This window comes from Rana temporaria, chromosome 2, assembly GCF_905171775.1.
Source record: "Rana temporaria chromosome 2, aRanTem1.1, whole genome shotgun sequence".
NCBI classification, from domain to species: Eukaryota; Metazoa; Chordata; class Amphibia; order Anura; family Ranidae; genus Rana; species Rana temporaria.
In genome coordinates this window covers 314,939,560-314,960,397 of record NC_053490.1, presented here as the reverse complement: position 1 = coordinate 314,960,397, position 20,838 = coordinate 314,939,560, and the positions used below count along the sequence as shown (strand labels likewise).

At 39.2% G+C, this 20,838-nt stretch overlaps 1 protein-coding gene across 1 annotated transcript in view; it reads left to right on the top strand.

Annotated features, from left to right (window-relative positions):
• Nucleotides 1-4,150: 4,150 nt before the first annotated feature.
• The window catches only part of LOC120927021 (bile acid receptor-like), a 104,765-nt gene continuing 88,077 nt past the window's right edge, over nucleotides 4,151-20,838 (top strand). The window contains exon 1 of the mRNA XM_040337419.1: nucleotides 4,151-4,464. The gene's annotated coding sequence lies outside the window, so the exon portion shown is untranslated. The remainder of the gene's footprint in view (nucleotides 4,465-20,838) is intronic.

Below are 20,838 nucleotides of genomic sequence, written 5' to 3'. Positions count from 1 at the left end.
AATTCAATAATCAAATGGTAGACATAAGAATAAGAGAACTGTGTTACAATACTACTGAAGAAAACAACAAATAGTGGTGAATAAAGTGCTGAATAACAAATAAAAGTCCATCAAAACATCAATCCGTTCATCCTTATAGGTGCAAAGTCCAAATTTGAAGTATAGAAATCCACCTTCACCAGCCAAAAAAAATACACTAGGTGAGAGAGGTGGAACGCACGCCAGCACATTGCTTTCCAGGGACATCTATCCACCTTTGATATGCTGACAAGCCTCAGTGCCGGGTTCGGGCTTTTACAAGTAAGGAGCTATCTGGCCGCTTTCTATGTACCTATATTTTTATATTAAACGTTATTAAACTATCGCAGCATTACTTTTGTTTTTACATATCCGTATGGGAGCCCTCTGGGATTTTATGTCTGAGGTGTAGAGATCGATACATTTAGCAGGTGGACCCTGCTCAAAGCTCATTTGACCTCTTTTTTTTACAAAAAGGGTCAACTTCATCTGGTAAGCTGCCATCCAACATTTGAGCACTTTGGGTGTATTTTTTTCGGCTGGTGAAGGTGGATTTCTATACTTCAAATTTGGAGTTTGCACCTATAAGGATGAACGGATTGAAGTTTTGATGGACTATTATTTGTTATTTAGCACTTTATTCACCACTATTTGTTGTTTTCTTCAGTAGTATTGTAACACAGTTCTACAGTTCTCTTATTCTTATTTCTACCATTTGATTATTGAATTCACGTTGCACCAATTTTATTATTGGTATCACATATATTATATCACATAGGAATTGTCATTATTCAATTGTTGACATATTTCATATATTGTAGAAGAGAGGTGCATAAGTAAGGGCCTGCAATGCACTTCCCGGCGCCTAGAAACAATGTATCAACTATTCCCGAAGTAGAATATAGGATGTATATCTAAAAAAAACAGAGAAAATAAACAAGGAAAATACCTACAGATTAAAGTTGGTATTAACCTAACAGCAGCTATTTAAAATTAAATGGAAAAGACCATTTAAAAAGCAGATATAAAGACAAAGTATCAAAATCAAAGAACTGGGGTTCAGATGATAAAACAGCGCTATATGACTGGATGAGGTCCAGCTCCAGAATTAAACCCAGAAGTAAGAGAGGATGAAATGTTGTGACAGGTGATCAGAGAAAAGATGTTAGAGCACCCTACACCAATCCAATGATTCCACCAAAAAGTGGGTCCCGCTTCCCCACCGGGGTTCAGACTTACCACAAATAAGGTAATTAAAGCTTTAAATCGCTTCTCCTATGTCAAAACAACATCCTTCTTCCAAAAAGGTTGTGAGGCTTAATCTCAGTAGAGGCACATATAAGAAAACAAAAAGTACTGCAATAGTATAATTCTGTTTAGAAAAGTGCCCCCCAAACAGTTAAATGCCCCACTTAGAATGCCCGTACAGGTAAATCACTTGTGAATAAACAGAATAAGGAAAGGGTTCACCGCTATCACGCCGTCCTCCCAAACTAGGGGCCACACGCGTGCTGAGCAGCGCTGTGTTGATACGTCCGGGTTGGTCAGCGGTGGAAGGGAGGACGGCGGTGATAGCGGTGAACCATTTCCTTATTCTGTTTATTCACAAGTGATTTACCTGTACGGGGCCGGACATTCTAAGTGGGGCATTTAACTGTTTGGGGGGCACTTTTCTAAACATGTACTAGCAAAGGGGCAAGGTCCTTGTGAAGGTAGGGAACATACAGTAATGCTTCCAGTCAACCTTGTTGGTCAGGAAGTCCCTCTGGAGAGGAGGAATTATAAGGTGACCCTATGGAACGGGCAGAACATTTTTCAGGTCCAGTGGTGCAGTGGGCATCGTTATTGACAATGGATCTACATTGAAGGGTACTTAAAAAAAAAATTATACAGGAATTGTCAAAAACTGCCTCCTGTCTTTATTTTTGAGACTTTTTTTGGTGAATCGGTAGGGGTACAGAGTGGAGAGGAATTAGAACACCTGTCAGTTTTTATAGCTTTCTGTGCCCCCATTAGGGAGATTCATCCTCTCTATTTGACATGTTTTCCGCTATCATTAAAAGAAAAAGAAAATCCCAAATTTTTGGTTGTCCCTTCAAAAAGGGGAAATCTTCCAATGGATATTTGTGGCCCTGGTGACAACTGGAGATTCCCTAACTTTTGAATGGATTTACTATCACTTCATGTTTTGGCTTTGGGACAGGAAGTGAAAGAAAATTTCCCCAATGGGACACAGATGGTAAAAAAAACTGTTATAACCCTCCCTTACGCTATCCAAAAAAAAAAAAAAACATTGCCTAAAGCTCTGCTTTATATTGTTATTAATATTATTATTATTATTATTTTTATTAACAAATGTAAACTTCATTCAGACACCTGTCCCAATGTTTACAAGGGTAATAGGTTTTCCAACATACTGAAGATCCACCTAACACTGGAACTTGAGCATTAATGGTGAGTTGAAACACTTGGCAGCATTGCCAGAGAGGAATTCAATTGTAGTATTTTCTGTCTCTACTCCATCCCACACCGACATAACTAACGCATACATTTATTGCCGCTAGATTGACCAATTATTTATTTTACATCATGGATAATCCATAATATTATTACATCCTCATTTGACCTTGATATGGCCACTACAGTTGGGTGGAATTGGAAAATCGTATCCTCTAAGGCTGCATTCACACCTGAGTGTTTTGTCGCCTGAAGCACGACGCCCCAAAACGCTAGAGGGGAAAAAATACTTTATTCTCTATGGAGATGGTTCACATCTCCACTACAAAACGCCTGACGCCAAACGCCTGAAGCCCAAACAAGTTCTGGACCCTTTTTTGTCGCTCGAATTTGGGCATTTGGGCGTTTTACATTGGTGACCCTAGACCTGTACAAAATTGCGGTAAAAAACGCTGCGTTTTGTCGTGGCAAATCACGGTAAAAAACACTGCATTTTGTCGCTGCAAATCGCGGTAAAAAAAATGCTGCAAAATGCTACGCTCAGGTGTGAATGCAGCCTAACTCTCCAAAAGACAGTAAAAAGTCGAGCGTTAATATACAAAACACGTTTTTATGCTTTAAAAAATGAAGAAAATTAAGATTAGTCCCTGTATGAACAGGCCAATATTGGAATCCATTTTTTGTCAAAAAGTTAGACTTGGTGATTTGGTAACATTAGAACTATTTTTACACATATCTTAATAGATACATCTAGGCTAATGTTGTAAAAGGTTATAGGGTTTAAAGGGTTTGTAAAGGTAACATTTTTTCCCCCTAAATAGCTTCCTTTACCTTAGTGCAGTCCTCCTTCACTTACTTCATCCTTCGATTTTGCTTTTAAATGTCCTTATTTCTTTTGAGAAATTCTCACTTCCTGTTCGTCTGTCTGTAACTCCACACAGTGATGCAAGGCTTTCTCCCTGGTGTGGAGTGCTCGTCCCCTCCCTTGGGCTACAGGAGAGTCAGGATGCTCTCTACGTTGCAGATAGAGAAATGAGCTGTGTGTTAGTAGGCGTCCTGACTCTCCTGTAGTCCAAGGAAGGGGGCGAGGACGACACTCCACACCAGGGAGAAAGCCTTGCATTACTGTGTGTAGTTACAGACAGAAGAACAGGAAGTGAGAATTTCTCAGAAGAAATAAGGAAATTTAAAAGCAAAATGGAAGGATGAGGTAAGTGAAGGAGGACTGCACTAAGGTAAAGGAAGCTATTTAGGAAATCTGTGCAACCATTTCCCACAGCCTCCTCTATAAGGCGCTCTGGGCTGTGGTGGCACAATGACATCAAAAAGTTAATCAAAGAGTATTTCTTTTTTTTAAATCTGGCTGGAAATGGCCTTTATTATATATATATATATATATATATATATATATATATATATATATATATATATATATATATATATATATATATATATATCAACACATGACATCATCACTTCTTACAAAAAAGTGTTTTTGTGTATATACATATATATATATATATAGTGTATAAAGATAAAGTATATATTACGCACATATAAAAAAAACTGCAGCATGTAATCATTTAACCATTCCCATGCCACATAAATTGCTACTGTCTTGTTAAGTAGGTAAAAGTTTTGTAACAATTGGGCAAAAGAGCATAACTATTTCTTCACTCCAAGCAAGAGGACTATGGGAATGTGTGACGTTTGGGTCCCTGTAGCCTCTGTCCCCAATGATCCACTTTTTATTTGATTTATGTCTGTTTCGCTGCCCTTGCAGTGACCCAGAGGGAGGGCTGTGTGGGAAGTTGGTGTGTGAGATTATAGAGAGGGCTGATGAAGCTGTGGACTTTGCAGAATGTCTGGAGCCTTAGTATATGCACAGAGACTGATAAATAGCCACGAAAAAGACATCAGGCTTAATTAGGCTTTCCAGCTTGAAGTGGTGCCTACATCTGGAGATAGCAGTGCTCATCCAAACTGTATGTAAGTACAGTGCATTCTATGTATAAAGTTATAGCGCAATTACAAGTACAAAAAGTCTATGTATATTCTTTTTTTTTATTATTATTTTTTAGCCTATTCCAATAAACATTCCTTTATTTCACATTTACATGTCCTAAAACTGCTGATTATTTATTGAGTGTAGTTTTATTTTTAGTATATGTTCGATTTACGTTTGTAACTGTTTTCATGTTTTTATATTTAAAATATGTTTTATTGGTGTAACAAGTCTACTTCTTTTTTCATAGTATTTACTTTTACTGTAATTTTAATGTAATACATAATTTTTCATAATTTTTGCAACAAATATAATATATAGAACCATTTGTATTAAAAAATAACCTAAATGCATAAGCTTGATTTATTCATTTATCAGTTAACTATTAGTAAGCATAGATAATATTTTCTGGGCCTTTATATTATTATTATTATTATTATTATTATTATTATTATTATTATTATTATTATTAATAATTAAGGACATTTTTATAATATACATATATTTTAATTTAGCTATATACATGTCACAAAAGTTGTTGCAGGCCTTTAGAGTTCGTCTTTACGTTTATTTCAAGGTGGAAATAAATGGAGCAACCACTGGTAGTAATTCATGTGGTATGTGGTAGCACCTTAGTTATCTTTTTACTGTTTCCAATGACTAATTGTTACAATCTTACATGTTGTAGTTGTCCTGAAGTGGGTGTTGCAGCTGTTAGTATGATGTATGATTTTAAAGTGTTTATTCCCAATACATGGCTAAAGGAGTTGTGTGTTCATGTAGCTGTGAGGATCCCTAGAACACTAGGATCTTTTAAATAATACAACAATTATATAAAGACCAGCAACATACATAAGTGACCCTGGATTTTTAGTCAGGTACTTTAACTCATGCATATTGAAGGTCCTAAATATATTTTTAACAGATGTTTATGCTATAGCCTAAAACACGATCTTAAATAATACTTAACACATTCTAAAAAATATTTTCTATTATTTATTGTTTAGCAGATTGAAAACACGATGTAATAAATGAAATGGTGCTTTTTTAGGTTGGACACTACTCAAGTTTAATATTTTGGATGGGCAAGTGAACTAAAAGATTGCTAAACTAAACCTGAAAGTAGACAGACATTTTGCTTGGTCCCATCGGGTTATGACAAATGTGGTATTGTTTTTTTATGCATGATTTCAATCTCAGAAGAGAAATCTGATTTGCAAATGAGAAAAAAAGTCATATAGTACTAAAACTAGGGATGTCCTCTTAAAGCTGAAATCCAGGGAGATATTAAAAAATGCCAATGAATGCAGCATATTTATAAAAAAAAAAAATGATCAGCAAGTAGCTAGATTGATGCCCCGTACACACGATTGGAATTTCCGATGAAAAAAATCAAATGGACTTTTTCCATCGGATTTTCCGATCATGTGTAGCCCCATCTGAGTTTTTTCATCGGAGTTTAGATATATAACATGTTCTATTTTTTTCCGAGGGAATTCTGTCGGAATTCCGATGTGATTTGGCCGGGCACAAGCCCGATCGTGTGTACGCGGCATTAGTCCCCTGTGTAACCTGTTTTTTACTGATTGATCCTGACTGTAGATTTGTTGATTTTCCACTTCTTGTAACATGTCATACTTTCCACCAAAAGAGGCAGTTACCGGGGTTGAGACAAACCACATCACACTATGAAATCAGAAGGTCGTCACCTTGTGAACAGTGGTGTAATAAATGGGCTTTACATACATACCATAGGTAACAAGCACATGTAAAGCTACCACTTTTTAAGTTACAGCAACGTGTTTCATTTTCTTTTGGAAATAAGGTTTAAACCATACGAATAAAAGCTGAGCGTTGTAAGCACCCCCAGTAGCTTAATAATTAGTTTCAACCCCTGTAACCCTTCTGTCCAATCCTTTTGCAAAGGCAGAGAAAACTGTAAATGAATCCCCTTAAAAAAAAAAAAAAAAAAAATTATTTATTACATTTATTTTACTGAATGCTATCATTACTAGATTAGTTTGACAGAAATTGTAATCTTTTGCAGGTAAGCTAGTTATCATGTATGTATTTCAACTATGTATTTAACAATTTACCTGGAGTCTGCCTTTAGTATTTTGCTTAGTTTGTCCTGTTGTCTATGCAAGTGTCTTCTCAGTATGCTTAGCATCCATATGTACTATACATGACCACTGAGATGGTAGTGGTTTTGGAGGTTTACACCTAGATCACACATTATTTACTATCTAATCGAATCTAATCTGAAGCTAAAAGCTGTTTATCATATTTGTTATTTCTGTAATATATTCTGTTTTAATCATAATTGTAACTCCTAACATTTTAGATGCCAAAAAGTAACTTATGTTTTTTTGGTTCTTCATTTTACCATTATCTTTTATCTTTTAATTATGTTCTTATATTACTTTCAATTAACTGAAAATTAAAAGTGCTTATCACATAAAGAACATTATCAAAGTCAACCATAGAATGTGTTTTTGCTAAGTACACTTACTGACTACTTATTGAGCAAGCTTAGGGACTACGTACTTACTTTTTACCAAATGGCATAATTGAGGCACTAATTTCCTCTCATAAAGTTTTGTTGTTTTATTGCCAATGAGCAGGTTACATTTTAGGCTTACATGCTTGTAATATAGTTGATGACATTTAAAAGAACACTATATAGCAAATATATATATATATATATATATATATATATATATATATATATATATATATATATATATATATATATATATATATATATATATATATATATATATATATATATATATATATATATATATATATATATATATATATATATTGGTAACTATACTGGATTAACATCTGTAATAGTAATATACAAAATGTGAAATATATATATTTTTCTCATTTTACATGCCTTTATTTATACTTTCCTCTACACCTATATTGCGAAAAAAAGCTGTCCAGCAAAACTGAAGTTTATAGAGTTGCTACCACAGACCATCTAACACTGACAGGGGTTATCTTTCCTTTATATGGTTTAAATCTGTTGCTGTAACTGCTTTAAACATATCAGCTGGAGTTAAGCTTTAATTTGATGTTTACTTAAAGGCTAAGATCACCTTTTCCAGAAAATAGCACATGCAGTCAAGGGACCCCAGTAGTTATTTAAAAAAAAATTGCAATTCTGTAAAAAATAAATTTATGTTATTGTAATAACTGTAGGCTATTTGAAACCCCCTGAAAGCCACACAAATAGCCTTCAAGTATGACAAAAAACTGATTTAAATTTTACATTTTAGGCCTCGTACACACGACCGAGTTTCTCGGCAAAAACCAGGGGGTTTTTTTTGCCGAGGGAACCGGTCGTGTGTACATTTTTCGACGAGGAAACTGTCGAGGAACTCGTCGAGCCAAAAAGAGAGCATGTTCTCTTTTTCCTCGACGGGAATGGAGAAAATTAGCACGTCGAGTTCCTCGACATCCTAACAAGGAACTCGACGAGCAAAACTATGTGTTTCGCCCGTCAAGTTCCTTGGTCGTATGTACGAGGCCTTATACAGTTTTTTCATACCTAATGAGGTCCTCTGACTGCATAGGCTATTTTCTGGAAAAAGTGAATTTAGCCTTCAAAGTCCAATAGTAAACCTGGAATTCAACTGGAAACCAAAAATGCTATGTGTTACTGCTAGCTACTGACTGCATCATATGTCATATTTATTTTTTCCCATTGTTCCACTTTAATTTTTAATGGATGTAAGGGTGACATGCTCTTAAGTATTTTAATACCATTTTTGTGGAAGTTTGACTTTAAGTAGTGTGCTGCTGGCTTCCCCCCTCCATTCTTCCGCTGGCTGCTGCAGGGGATGTGTCAGGTTGAAGAGCAAAGAAAGGTTCGGTAAATATGTCATTTACCGGCCCCTTCCTTTTCTGAATGGACAAAGTTAGTGATCAGTACTGATCACTGACTCTGTCCATTCATAACTGAAAGTGTGTTTACTCTGTTTCAGTTTGTGAATGAACGGGAAGCACTTTACAGAGCAATTCCTATCCATTTATTCTGTGCAGCTCAGGCTGCAGAGATGGAGATTGAGGGCTGTGTCCTCAATCTCCTTTCTCTGTCTCAAAGGTGAAACATCAGGGGTTTGTTTAGACCCCTGATATTCCACCACAACCTTCCAACAGGGCTCCTAAAAGACATTTAAAAAGTAAAATTGTACAAAAAAGAAAGTAAAGTGGTAAAAAAAAGAAAAAAAAGTACAAACAAAAGTAGCGAAACTACCAGGGTTGCAAAGGTTGCACTTGCGATCAGGCCCTGGCATTCCTCCATTGATGTCAGTAGGGCCATGGCTGGGGGTCAGAGGGGGCCTTCATGATTTCTTGCACCGGGGCCCTGAAGGGTCTAGTTACCTACAACGTTTTGTAAATACCTGTTCGTTCTGGAAGTAACATTGAATAGTCACTTTCATTGATAGGATAACAACACTCTTTCTTTTGCTGTAAAATCACTGCAGTATTGTCACTCTGCTGCTGCACCCCCTTAGGTAGACCATACAAGATAACATTTTTTTTTAACCAGGGGGTTGAACAAAAAAATGTACTGATTCCACCATCCGCAGATACAATGTGGATGGGGGAATATCTCCCGCTCAGCTATTGTATTCTGCCACCCAAGATCTGGCGGCACTGATTGTTCAGAAATAAAAATGACAACCTGGTTGCACAAAAGTCGATTGATAAATCAACTTGTGCACAACCAGCAAGCCCATACATGGATTGAAATTTGTCCGGTCCCTGCTGGAGCTGTCAAATTTCGATCCATTTATGGCACCTGCTGATCAGGGGAGACACAGGATGGAGCTCTACATATGTAAACAATGAGGCCTCGTACACACGGCCGAGGAACTCGACGTGCCAAACACATCGAGTTCCTCGGCCAGTTCAGCACTGAAGCCGCCGAGGAGCTCGGCGGGACGAGAGCTCCCATAGAACAACGAGGAAATAGAGAACATGTTCTCTATTTTCTCGCCGAGCTCCTCGTCGGCTTCCTCGGCCGAAAGTGTACACACGACCAGTTTCCTCGGCAGAATTCAGCCAGAAACTCGGTCGGAAGCTGAATTCTGCCGAGGAAACTGGTCGTGTGTACGGGGCCTCACTGTGAGCAAGGGTGTGGTGGTTTTTGTTTCAATGCAAAGGGAATAAAATCCATCACATCCCTTAGTAAAAGAAGCACAAAAAAACACTGGTTAGGCGCACATTTAACCCTTTGATCACCCTTGATGTTTAACCCCTTCCCAGCCAGTGTCATTAGGTCCTTAGTACAGTTATAGTGCATATTTTTAGCACTGATCCCTGTATTAGTGTCACTGATTCCCACAAGGTGTCACAATGTAAGTTAGTGTCCAATTTCCGCCACCGTCTCGCTATAAGTCGCTAGTGTACAAAAATTACAGTATATATACTGTAGTTTGAAGAAGCTATAACTTTTGCTCAAACCAATAAATATACGCTTATTGGGATTTTATTTACCAAAAATATGTAGCAGAATACATACTGGCCTACATTTTTGAAGACATTTGATTTTTACAATTTTTTTATTGGATATGTTTTATAGCAGAAAGTAAAAAATGATGTTTGTTTTTGCAAAATGTCGCTCTTTTTTTGTTTTTAGCGAAAAAAATGAAAAACCCAGCGGTGATCAAATAACACCAAAAGAAAGCTCTATTTGTGGGACAAAAAGTGTCAAAAAATGTATTTATGGACAGCGTTGCATGACCGCGCAATTTTCAGTTAAAGTAACGCAGTGCCATATAGCAAAAAAAAATGGCCTGGTCATGAAAGGGGGTAATACTTCCAAATGGTTAATGGAATCATTACTGGAAAGTAATCATTGATCACTTAAAAACACACAACTTGCTGGACCCAAAGCAACATTGCTTTACTGAGGGCAGATCATCTCAGACTAATCTGATTATATTTTTTGACTATATCACTAAAGTTTTGGACCAGGGTGACGCTGTGGACATAGCACATCTTGATTTCAGCAAAGAATTCGATACAGTTCCACAATAATGATGTAAAAAAAACTGCAAAGCTAGGACTAGGAATCAGAGTGTGATTCTAAATAAGGTTCATTCAGAGAACAGAGAGCAGTCACTAGTGGTGTACCACAAGGCTCTGTACTGGGTCCTGTTCTATTTAATATATATGTTAGTGATACAGTATAACTAAAAAGTTGGTAGGTAAGGTCTGTCTTTTTGCTGATGACACAAAGGTGTGCAATAGGGTTGATATCTCTGGAGGTGTGTGGAACATGATTTGGCATTGCTGGAATATCGGTCAAATCAGTGGAAACTGAAATTCAATGTTTCTAAATGTAAAATAATGTAGCTAGGGAAAAAGAATCCCTTGACAGAGTACAACATGGGGGTACAGTGTTGGCCAGCACCACAAAGGAAAAAGAGTTGGAAGTACTTATTTTATATGATTGAAAAATAAGCAAACAGTGTGTCCATGCAATGCGAAAAGTTATTAGAATTCTAGGATGCATTACTTGAGGGGTCACCAGCGGGAGGAAGAAGCATTGCCGATCCGCCCTATAGGCTCAAGTACCTTATGCAAGTAGCTTAGGGCCCCCGCAAAGCTGCGGAGGGTCCTTCAAATTACTAGAGGCCCCGCCTAGTGGCACCTGGTCAGAAGTCATTTTTGGCCCCCCACCCAACTCGCTGGCTGTACGGGAGATGTCATTTCCGACAGCAGAACACCACCTCCCCCGCTTCTCAACTTTAATGTGACATTGCTTAGGGCCCCAGGGAGGTCAGGATCGGCACTGGGAAGAAGGCTCCAATTCCCCTATATCTTTAGTTAGACCTCATTTAGAAAACTATGTCCAGTTCTAGAGACCTCAAGCCCTGTACACACGGCCGGGATTCCTGGCAAGATTTTCAAAATCTTCATATTAAGCACTTTTGATTATGCTTGTTTTAATTGAATTCATGGGACTGGTATGATATTATTGAATTTGGTACACGTTATTTGAAGAGCTTTTGGTTTTTATGATCGAAGAATGTGGAATGGGACTTTTTAGGTACCAAGTAATAATTTTTTTGCATCATTTGGTTTTGTGTAAGTAAATTTAGGGGTCACTTTTTATTTGGACCTGTCTTCGGTATTGCTGTTGGTACTTATGTGTATTTTGTTTTCAGAATATACTGTTTACCTTCCGATGAAGATTCTCTATGGCCTCGTACACACGACCGGTTTCCTTGATAGAATCCATCAAGAGGTGGGAGAGCTTTTTTGCCGAGGAAAACAGTCGTGTGTACGTTTTTCATCGAGGAAACTGTCGAGGAACTCGATGAGGAAAAAAGAGAACAAGTTCTCTTTCCTCGTCGGGAGTCTCAATTTCCTCGCCGTGTTCCTTGTCGGGCTGGTTTTCGACGAGAAACGCGAGCGTGTGTATGCTAAGAAACCCGCACATGCTCAGAATAACGTATGAGACGGGAGCGCACCTTCGGTAAAAGTAGCGTTTGTAATGGAGATAACACATTTTTCACGCTGTAACAGACTGAAAAGTGCAAATCGTCTCTTCCCAAACTTTTACTTAACACGCAGTAACATGAGATTAGCAAAAGCAGCCCCAAGGGTTGTGCCAGTGGAATCGAACTTCCCCTGCCATCGTATGTGTTGTACGTCACCGCGTTTGAGAACGACGAGATTTTGTCTTCACAGTGTGTATGCAAAGAAAGCTTGTCAAGTTTTTCAACAAGCCTAACAAGGAACTCGTCGAGGAAAACGATGTGTCTTTTCCGACGAGTTCCTCGGTCGTGTGTATGAGGCCTATGAGTGGAAATATGTTCAGGTTTTTCAGGCTGATATTCAAAACGTTAATGGAATATACTGTATATATGATGTAGATAACCATTGATGGATTTGATTGCAATATGTATTTTATTGCGGTTTTAAGATAGACAAACACAAAGTGGCACATAATTGTAAACTGGAAAGAAAATGATGAATGGTTTTTAAATTTATTTACAAATAAATATGTGAAAAGTGTGGCCTGCATTTGTATTTAGCCAATACTTTGTGGAACCACCTTTCACTGCTATTACAGCTGTAAGTTTTTTGGGGATGTCTCTACCAGCTTTGCACATCTAGTGAGTAGAAAGTTTGCAGATTCTTCTTTGCAAAATAGCTCAAGCACTGCCAGATTGGATGGAGAGCGTCTGTGAACAGTAATTTTCAAGTCTTGCAACAGATTCTCAATTGGATTTAGGTCTGGACTTTGCCTGCGCCATTCTAACACATGAATTTGCTTTGAGTTATAACCATTCCATTGTAGCTCTGGCTGTATGTTTAGGGTCATTGTCCTGCTGCAAGGTAAAACTCTGCCCCAGTTTTAAGTCTCTTGCAGACTCTAACAGGTTTTCTTCTAAGATTGCCCTGTATTTGGCTCCATCCATCTTCCCATCAACTCTGACCAGCTTCCCTGTCCCTGCAGAACAAAAGCATCCCCACAACATGACGATGCCACCACCATGTTTCACAGTGGGGGTGGTGTGTTCAGGGTGATGTGCAGTGTTAGTTTTCTCGCAACACATAGCGTTTTGCTTTTAGGACAAAAAGTACAATTTTGGTCTCATTTGACCAGAGCAACTTCTTTCACATGTTTGCTCTGTCCTCCAGGTGGCTTCTTGCAAAGTACAAAAAGGACTTCTTATGGCTTTCTTTCACCAATGACTTTCTTCTTGCCACTCTTCCATAAAGGCCAGATTTGTGGAGTGCATGACTAATTGTCCTGTGGACAGATTCTCCCACCTAAGCTGTGGTTCTCTACAGCTCCTCCAGAGTTACCATGGGCCTCTTGGCTGCTTCACTGATTAATGCTCTGCTTGCCCGGCCTGTCAGTTTAGGTGGACGGCCATGTCTTGATAGGTTTGCAGTTGTGCCATACTCTTTCCATTTTCAAATGATAGATTGAACAGTGCTCTGTGAGATGTTCAAAGCTTTTTTATAACCTAACCTGCTTTCAACTTCTCTACAACATTATCCCTGACCTGTCTGGTGTGTGCCTTTGCCTTCATGATGCTGTTTCTTCACTAAGGTTCTCTAAAAAAAACTCTGAGGGCTTCACAGAACAGCTGTATTTATACTGAGATTAAATTACACACCGGTGGACTCAATTTGTTAATTAGGTGACTTCTGAATGCAATTGGTCCCACTAGATTTTAGTTAGGGGAATCAGAGTAAAGGGGGCTGAATACAGATGCACACCACATTTTTCAGATTTTTTTTCGGCGCCCCCCACCTCTGGCCACACACAGTACTGCATACACTAGTAGTGACACTGGAGCTAATTATCTGAGTTTCCATTGGGTTTCCATTGGGGAAACCCGTTTTGATATACGAGTGCTTTGGATTACAAGCATTCTTCTGGAACGGATTATGCTCGTAATCCAAGGTACTACTGTAGTAGTGTCTGGCAGGAGGATCACGGTAGCTGGGGATTTGAACTTACTGACCTGGAGCTAAATTCCCACCTAACTAAGAAACTATTATTGACACAGAATGTAACACCTAGCAATACCTTCTATTTATCTTAGGTAACTTTCTTTCTAGAGTACCCTCAGTCTTTTATTTTGCAGCCAAAATAAGGGTGATGTAATATATATGCTTGATAAATGACAGCACAAATGATAATGGCTTCACTAAATGTAAACTATTGGACACAGTTATTTATGTCTCAAATAAATATTATGCAGAATATGTCACTACTTTACATGTAAACAAGCTGCTTACATTGATGGAAGAATGTTTATTTCAATTACTAAGCAATCACAATTTGGAGTATTAGTTAAATAATGTAAAATATGTTAATATAGAAAAATAAGTATTTGATTCTAAACAACATTTCCATGGCTGGATTTTTGGAGGATTACTTAGTTTATTTAAAAAAAATGGTGTTTACATTCCTTGATATTATATTGGTAAATGCTAGTATGTAATTTAAACTTAATCTCTGGATATTGAGTTACAAACTAAGCCAAGATTTGCACATTGGGCCTTTGATTCTCACGTTATTTCAGTTTGTGAGAAAGAAGGCACAAAAAAACAATATAAGTATTAATCAACAAATTAGCTACTATGACTATTATACAGTTGTGCTCATAAATTTACAGAATTTATAATTTCTTGTCAATTTTCATAGAATATGAAAGATAACACAAAAACATTTCTTTCACTCATGGTTAGTGTTTGGGTGAAACCATTTATTATTAATCAACTGTGTTTACTCTTTTTAAATCATAATGGTAACAGAAACAACCCAAAAGACCCTGATCAAAAGTTTACATACCCTGGTGATTTTGGCCTGATAACATGCACACAAGTTGACACAAAGGGGTTTGAATGGCTATTAAAGGTAACTATCCTCACCTGTAATCTGTTTGTTTGTAATTAGTGTGTGTGTATAAAAGGCAAAGGAGTTTCTGGACTCCTGACAGACCCTTGCATCCTCCATCCAGTGCTGCACTGACATTTCTGGATTCTGAGTTATGAGGAAAGAAAAATAATTGTCAAAGGATCTGTGGGAAAAGGTAGTTGAACTGTATAAATCAGGAAAGGGATATAATAAAAGATATCCAAGGAATTGAGAATGCCAATCAGCAGTGTTCAAACTCTAATCAAGAAGTGAAAAATTAGGGGTTCTGTTGAAACCAAACCACTGTCAGGTATACCAACTAAAATTTCAGCCACAACTTCCAGGAATATTGTTCGGGATGCAAAGAAAAACCTGCAAATAACTTCAGGACTCAAAAACATGTGGTGTGGCCGTTTCAAGATGCACACTAAGGAGGCACTTGAAGAAAAATGGGCTGTATGGTCGAGTCACCAGAAGAAAGCCATTACTATGCAAATGCCACAAAGTATCCCACTTACACTATGCCAAACAGCACAGAGACAAGCCTCAAACCTTCTGGCACAAAGTCATTTGGAGTGATGAGACCAAAATTGAACGTTTTAGCCACAACCATAAACACTACTTAAATTTCAGCCACAACTATCAGGAAACTTGTTTGGGATGCAAAGAAAAACCCACAAATAACTTCAGGTGAAATACAGGTCTCTCTGAAAACATGTGGTGTGGCTGTTTCAAGATGCACAATAAGGAGGCACTTGAAGAAAGATGGGCTGCACGGTCGAGTCGCCAGAAGAAAGCGATTACTATGCAAATGTCACAAAGTATTCCGCTTACAATAAACCAAACAGCACAGAGACAAGTCTCAAACCTTCTGGCACAAAAAATATATTAAAAACCAGCAGTTACAAATACTGCAGCTGCTGACTTTTAATAAATGGACACTTACCTCTCCAGGACGCCCACGATGTCGGCAGCCGAAGCCGATCAGGCTCTCGGCTGCTGCCGCCGCCATCCTCGGTGAGGTAATTATGAAGTGAAGCCTTGCGGCTTCACTTCCTGGTTCCCAACTGCGCATGCGCGAGTCACGCTGCGTGTCCTCACTGGTCCCTGCTGTCTTCTGGGATCTGTGTTTCTCCCAGAAGACAGTGGGGGAGGACAGTGTAGGTGCCGGACGTGGCGTAGGTCACCGCGATCACCGTGGTGATCTATGCCTGGAAGTGGAAGCAAATACCTGTATTACACAGATATCTGCTCCCTCCTCCCCCCTGAAAGGTGCCAAATGTGACACCGGAGGGGAGGAGGATTCCAAAAAGTGGAAGTTCCATTTTTGGGTGGAACTCCACTTTAAGTGTTTTATTGGGCAGCATATGTACAGGAAAACAAAGGATGTCACATGGGTTAGTGGGTGTAGAACCACTGGATCCGCTGGGCAGGTGAGTATCTGAAATGGTTACAACCTGCAACAAAGTTTAGAGTGGGCCGGCACTCTGACTGTTGGTACCTGGCTGTGGCTTCAAAGCCGGGCAAGCACTACGCATGTACGAGCCACGCTGCGTGCTTTTATTGGCCAGGCAATCTTCTGGGACCTGTGAAGTGTCCCAGAAGATTGCACAGAGGGAGGGGGAAGAGGTGAACTGCCTTCCGGCACTGCAGAGTCCCGGGAGGAAGTGGGAGCTGGATGCCTCTAAAAAGAGAATATCCGCTTCCCCTCCCAAAAAAATTACATGCCAAATGTAACATGCCAACTTAAATCGGAAGTTCCATTTTTAGGTGGAACTCTGCTTTAAAGAAACAAACGTGTGTTTGATAGTTTTGGGAAACAGGGACAATGAGTACTAGATAAAAACACAGCTTTCATTTTACATGCCATTACCATTTTAGCATTAGTTTTGCAGACATAAAGTGGCAATAAACCCAAAAGCAAACATTCATTATATTGCAACTTACCAATTATTAGATGTGGTGACTGCATTTGATTTCTTTGTATGCTTACTTTCTCTTATTTTCACCTAGTGATCTAGCTAGTAAGACTGTTGTTTTTCAACAGAACAAATTGTCCTGCAGATGTAACAGTTGGAGGGTAAACCATTTAACACTAACATTGGTGCTTACAATGATCTGCTTTTATTTATTTAAAATCTTTATCACAAAAGGAAAAACAAAGTTGCTGTAACTGAAATAAAGTGTTAGCTGGAGTGTGGCTCCAATTTGTTAGCATATTTAAATCTGATAATGCATCTAACAACTACCTCCCCTCAGACTGACAACACTGCTATCCAAAGGTGCCCATGTGCTCCTTCATGGAGAGTGGAGGCACTCTAATGCAGGAGGTGTGTTACTGGCAAGATCACCAGGTGAGGGAAAGAAAGCCTAAAAAAATAAAACAAATGCAGCCACCACATCTAAGTATTGGTAAGCTGCAATATATAACATTTTTGGTTTTGAGTTTAATACTGCTTTAATAGCTGGCTGTATGGATGTCCACAGTGGACTTGTTGCTAGGATGTGAAAACCATTGGATACAAAAGCAAAGACCATAGTTCTCCCACCTTGGCAACAAGGCAGGTGGCGGAGTGTAGCGCGTGTAGTACTGCAGCAAAAGTTAATAGATCATTGGGCACTCACCAAGCTCAGGCTGTTCGGATTGTCGGGCTCGGACTGACACAGTTCTATACCGCCAGGCAGCATTGAACACAGCTGGAGTGGCGCCCATAGTCCCGCCCACCCAGCCAGGCAGCACTGAGCACACCAGGAGAAGCACCCGTATTCCCGCCCACCACTCTCTAGCGGTGGAAGAGACTACGGGAGCTGCTCCCGCTGTGTTCAATGCTGCCAGGTGATATAGAACTGTGTCAGTCTGACGTCATGTGTTTCGATTTTTGCAAATTCCCACTGGCTTGCAGCGCTTCCCCCATTGGGCTTTGGGAGGCTGCAATGATGGGCACAGTGAGGCTGTATTGATGGGCACAGGTAAATCTGCATTTCATGGGCACAGTTAGGCTGCAATGATGAAGAAAAGTGAGGCTGCATTGATGGGCATAGCGAGGCTGCAATGATGGGCACAGGTGTGTCTGCATTTCATGGGCACAATGAGGCTGCACTGATGGGCACAGTAAGGCTCCATTGATGGGCAGGCAGGCTGCAAATAAAGAGAGACTTTTTAGAATACATATTATTCTTGCTTAATTACACCCTTGAAGACGGAAATACGGATATTTTCCAAAACGCGTCAGGTGCAAGAATTTTCATAAATTTATTGAGCATGGTGATGTTGAGAATATTGTAAAAACTTGAGTCTATTTATGTATCATGTACTTGTTTTTATACAATTCTCTTTTTTACAAAGATAATATCGAATAAATTACAATTACTACATATATGTTTCAAGTAATTTGTGCCTTAAAAGTCCACTATAAGGGGATTTTGTTCTTCTCTATTTCTATTGGATGTAATCTGCTAGGTACCATGTAATTTAGAGTTAATTTCTATGGCTGAAGATTTTGAAAACAAGATTAACATAGCAGTTCTGCAACATACTCATTGCCTTCCCACAATCCAACCTCCTGATTGCCTCTCCTCAATCCATACAACAGCGGCTGCAACACTGAGGCCTCATACACACGACCGTTTTCCTCGACAGAATCCATAAAGAAACTTGGTGGCAGAGCTTTTTTGCCGAGGAAAACGGTCGTGTTTATGTTTTTCATCGAGAAAATTTTCGAGGAACTCAACGAGAAAAAAAGAGAACAAGTTCTCTTTTTCCTCGTCGGGAGTCACAATTTCCTCGTTGTGTTCCTCGTCGGGCTGGTTTTCGACGAGAATCACGTTCGTGTGTATGCTTAGAAACCCACGCATGCTCAGAATAAAGTATGAGACGAGAGCGCACCTTCGGTAAAAGTAGCGTTTGTAATGGAGATAGCACATTTTTCACGCTGCAACAGACTGAAAAGTGCAAATTGTCTCCTACCAAAGTTTTACTTAACATGAGATTAGCAAAAGCAGCCCCAAGGGTTGTGCCAGTGAAATCGAATGTCCCCTGCCGTCGTATGTGTTGTACGTCACTGCGTTTGAGAACGACAAGATTTTGTCTTGACAGTGTGTATGCAAAGAAAGCTTGTCAAGTTTTTCAACAAGCCTAACAAGGAACTCGTCGAGGAAAACGATGTTTCATTTACGACGAGTTCCTCGGTCGTGTGTACCAGGCCTGACAGTCTCTCCAGTTTCCTTCAGTTACTAGTAACAACCACTGTGAATTCCTTGGGGAAAATCCTGGACTGAGCTCCAACAAGTAGCATTTACTTCCAAAGGAGCCGATGGAAATATGCCTAGGTTCTTTTCCCAGTGGATTGCCCCGCAGCCAGGCACACATTCAAAGTCACTCTTTTACTCAATAACCATTCTAGGGGTGTTTTTTTATTTTTGGAGTAACTGGAATAGGGTTGAGGGAATTGAGTGGGATACTCCAAAAACATAACTATGTACAGATTGAGGACAATAAACTCCCTTTCTGAAAAACTGAAGCAGAAGTCCTTGCTAATAGCAAACTGTGGACTTGGCTTTACAGTGGAACAGTTAAATGCAGAACTCACACTTCTATACCTATGGTTAAGTCACTGGTCACGTGACAAACTGCTTCAGGAGGCATGGCCGTGTGATATCATCACGCCCGGAAGTGTGATTTCAGCTATCTCAAGCCTCTCTCCAGGGATGTTCATCCTTAAGGGGACAATAATGTTTTAAATAAAGATATTCTTATGCAAATGTATCTAGTGCACTGGATGATACAAGTGCACTTTGATTGTTTAATTTATTTTAATAAATAGTGAAATCATTGTGATACTACACCCTTGAAAGTTTCTCTATTCTCTTTCCTGCACTGAAGGAAATTGGAGTCTTTGTCATTAAAGGGTTTCACACTTAATACAAGTTGTTTGGAAGAACTGTATGGAGATTTCTACCCAGATTACTGGGTGCTTTAGCTTTGTGTAGGTGAATTGTTGAGGTAAGGGGCAGCATTGAGAGGTGGTGGTGCACCGTGGTGAAGGATATCATTTGGAGCATGCATGTTGCACGCAGGATAAATATTTTTATTTTTTTAAGAAGAAATACATGGACACTTATTTGGAAACTGTATTAATTGCTTGATTGATTATTTTTGCACTTTTGATATTTTGAAAATTTCACATGTATGAACATTTTTATGTTTCTATGCTTATTTTTGTAAAGCACTATTTGTACTTAGTTTCTCAGATATAGTTTGTAGTTGAGCTGCACTTTTTGATTTGTTGATTTTGGAGAGGTGGTTGAATACACCTTTGTAATTAGCAACAACACCATTGCATTGTTATTATTTTTGAGTAAGCCCCCTTCACATAGAATCAGATAGACAGCTCTTCAGGACACCAGACAATGTCCTCTTAACACAAACACCAGGGATGGCAGCAGCCCAAAGGTTTCGAAGATCTCTCACAGCAGATTATACTCACAAAATGTCCCCGGACAGTTGGCTGCCTCCTTCCAACTTTCAAGTGACACTTTTCTCCAATTGGTCCAGACTAGAGCTTCAGATAACAGCCCCTCAGTCAGTTCTCTCTAGCTTCACATCCAGGCCCTCAGGTCACCCACAAACAGCAGGCACATGGCAGCATTGCCCTGGAGGGCAGCAAGTCCTCTAGGCTGGACTGATCCTCTGCAGGAAAAGACCCAGAACCTTTTGTTCCAGAGTATGTATGCAGACTCCCAGCAGCCTTCAGGTCCCTGCTTCTTGGGATTGGCCGGGGCTGCATATATATTCATACTGCCATCTGCATAGATCCACATCAATGTTGCAGCGAATTCTACAGCTCTCTGAAAGGCAGAGGGAGCAAGTCAGAATAGCAGAAGCTGAAAACACTGAACCTTCCAAATTAATTAGAGTCACTGGTTACAGTGGTTACAGTGACTACAA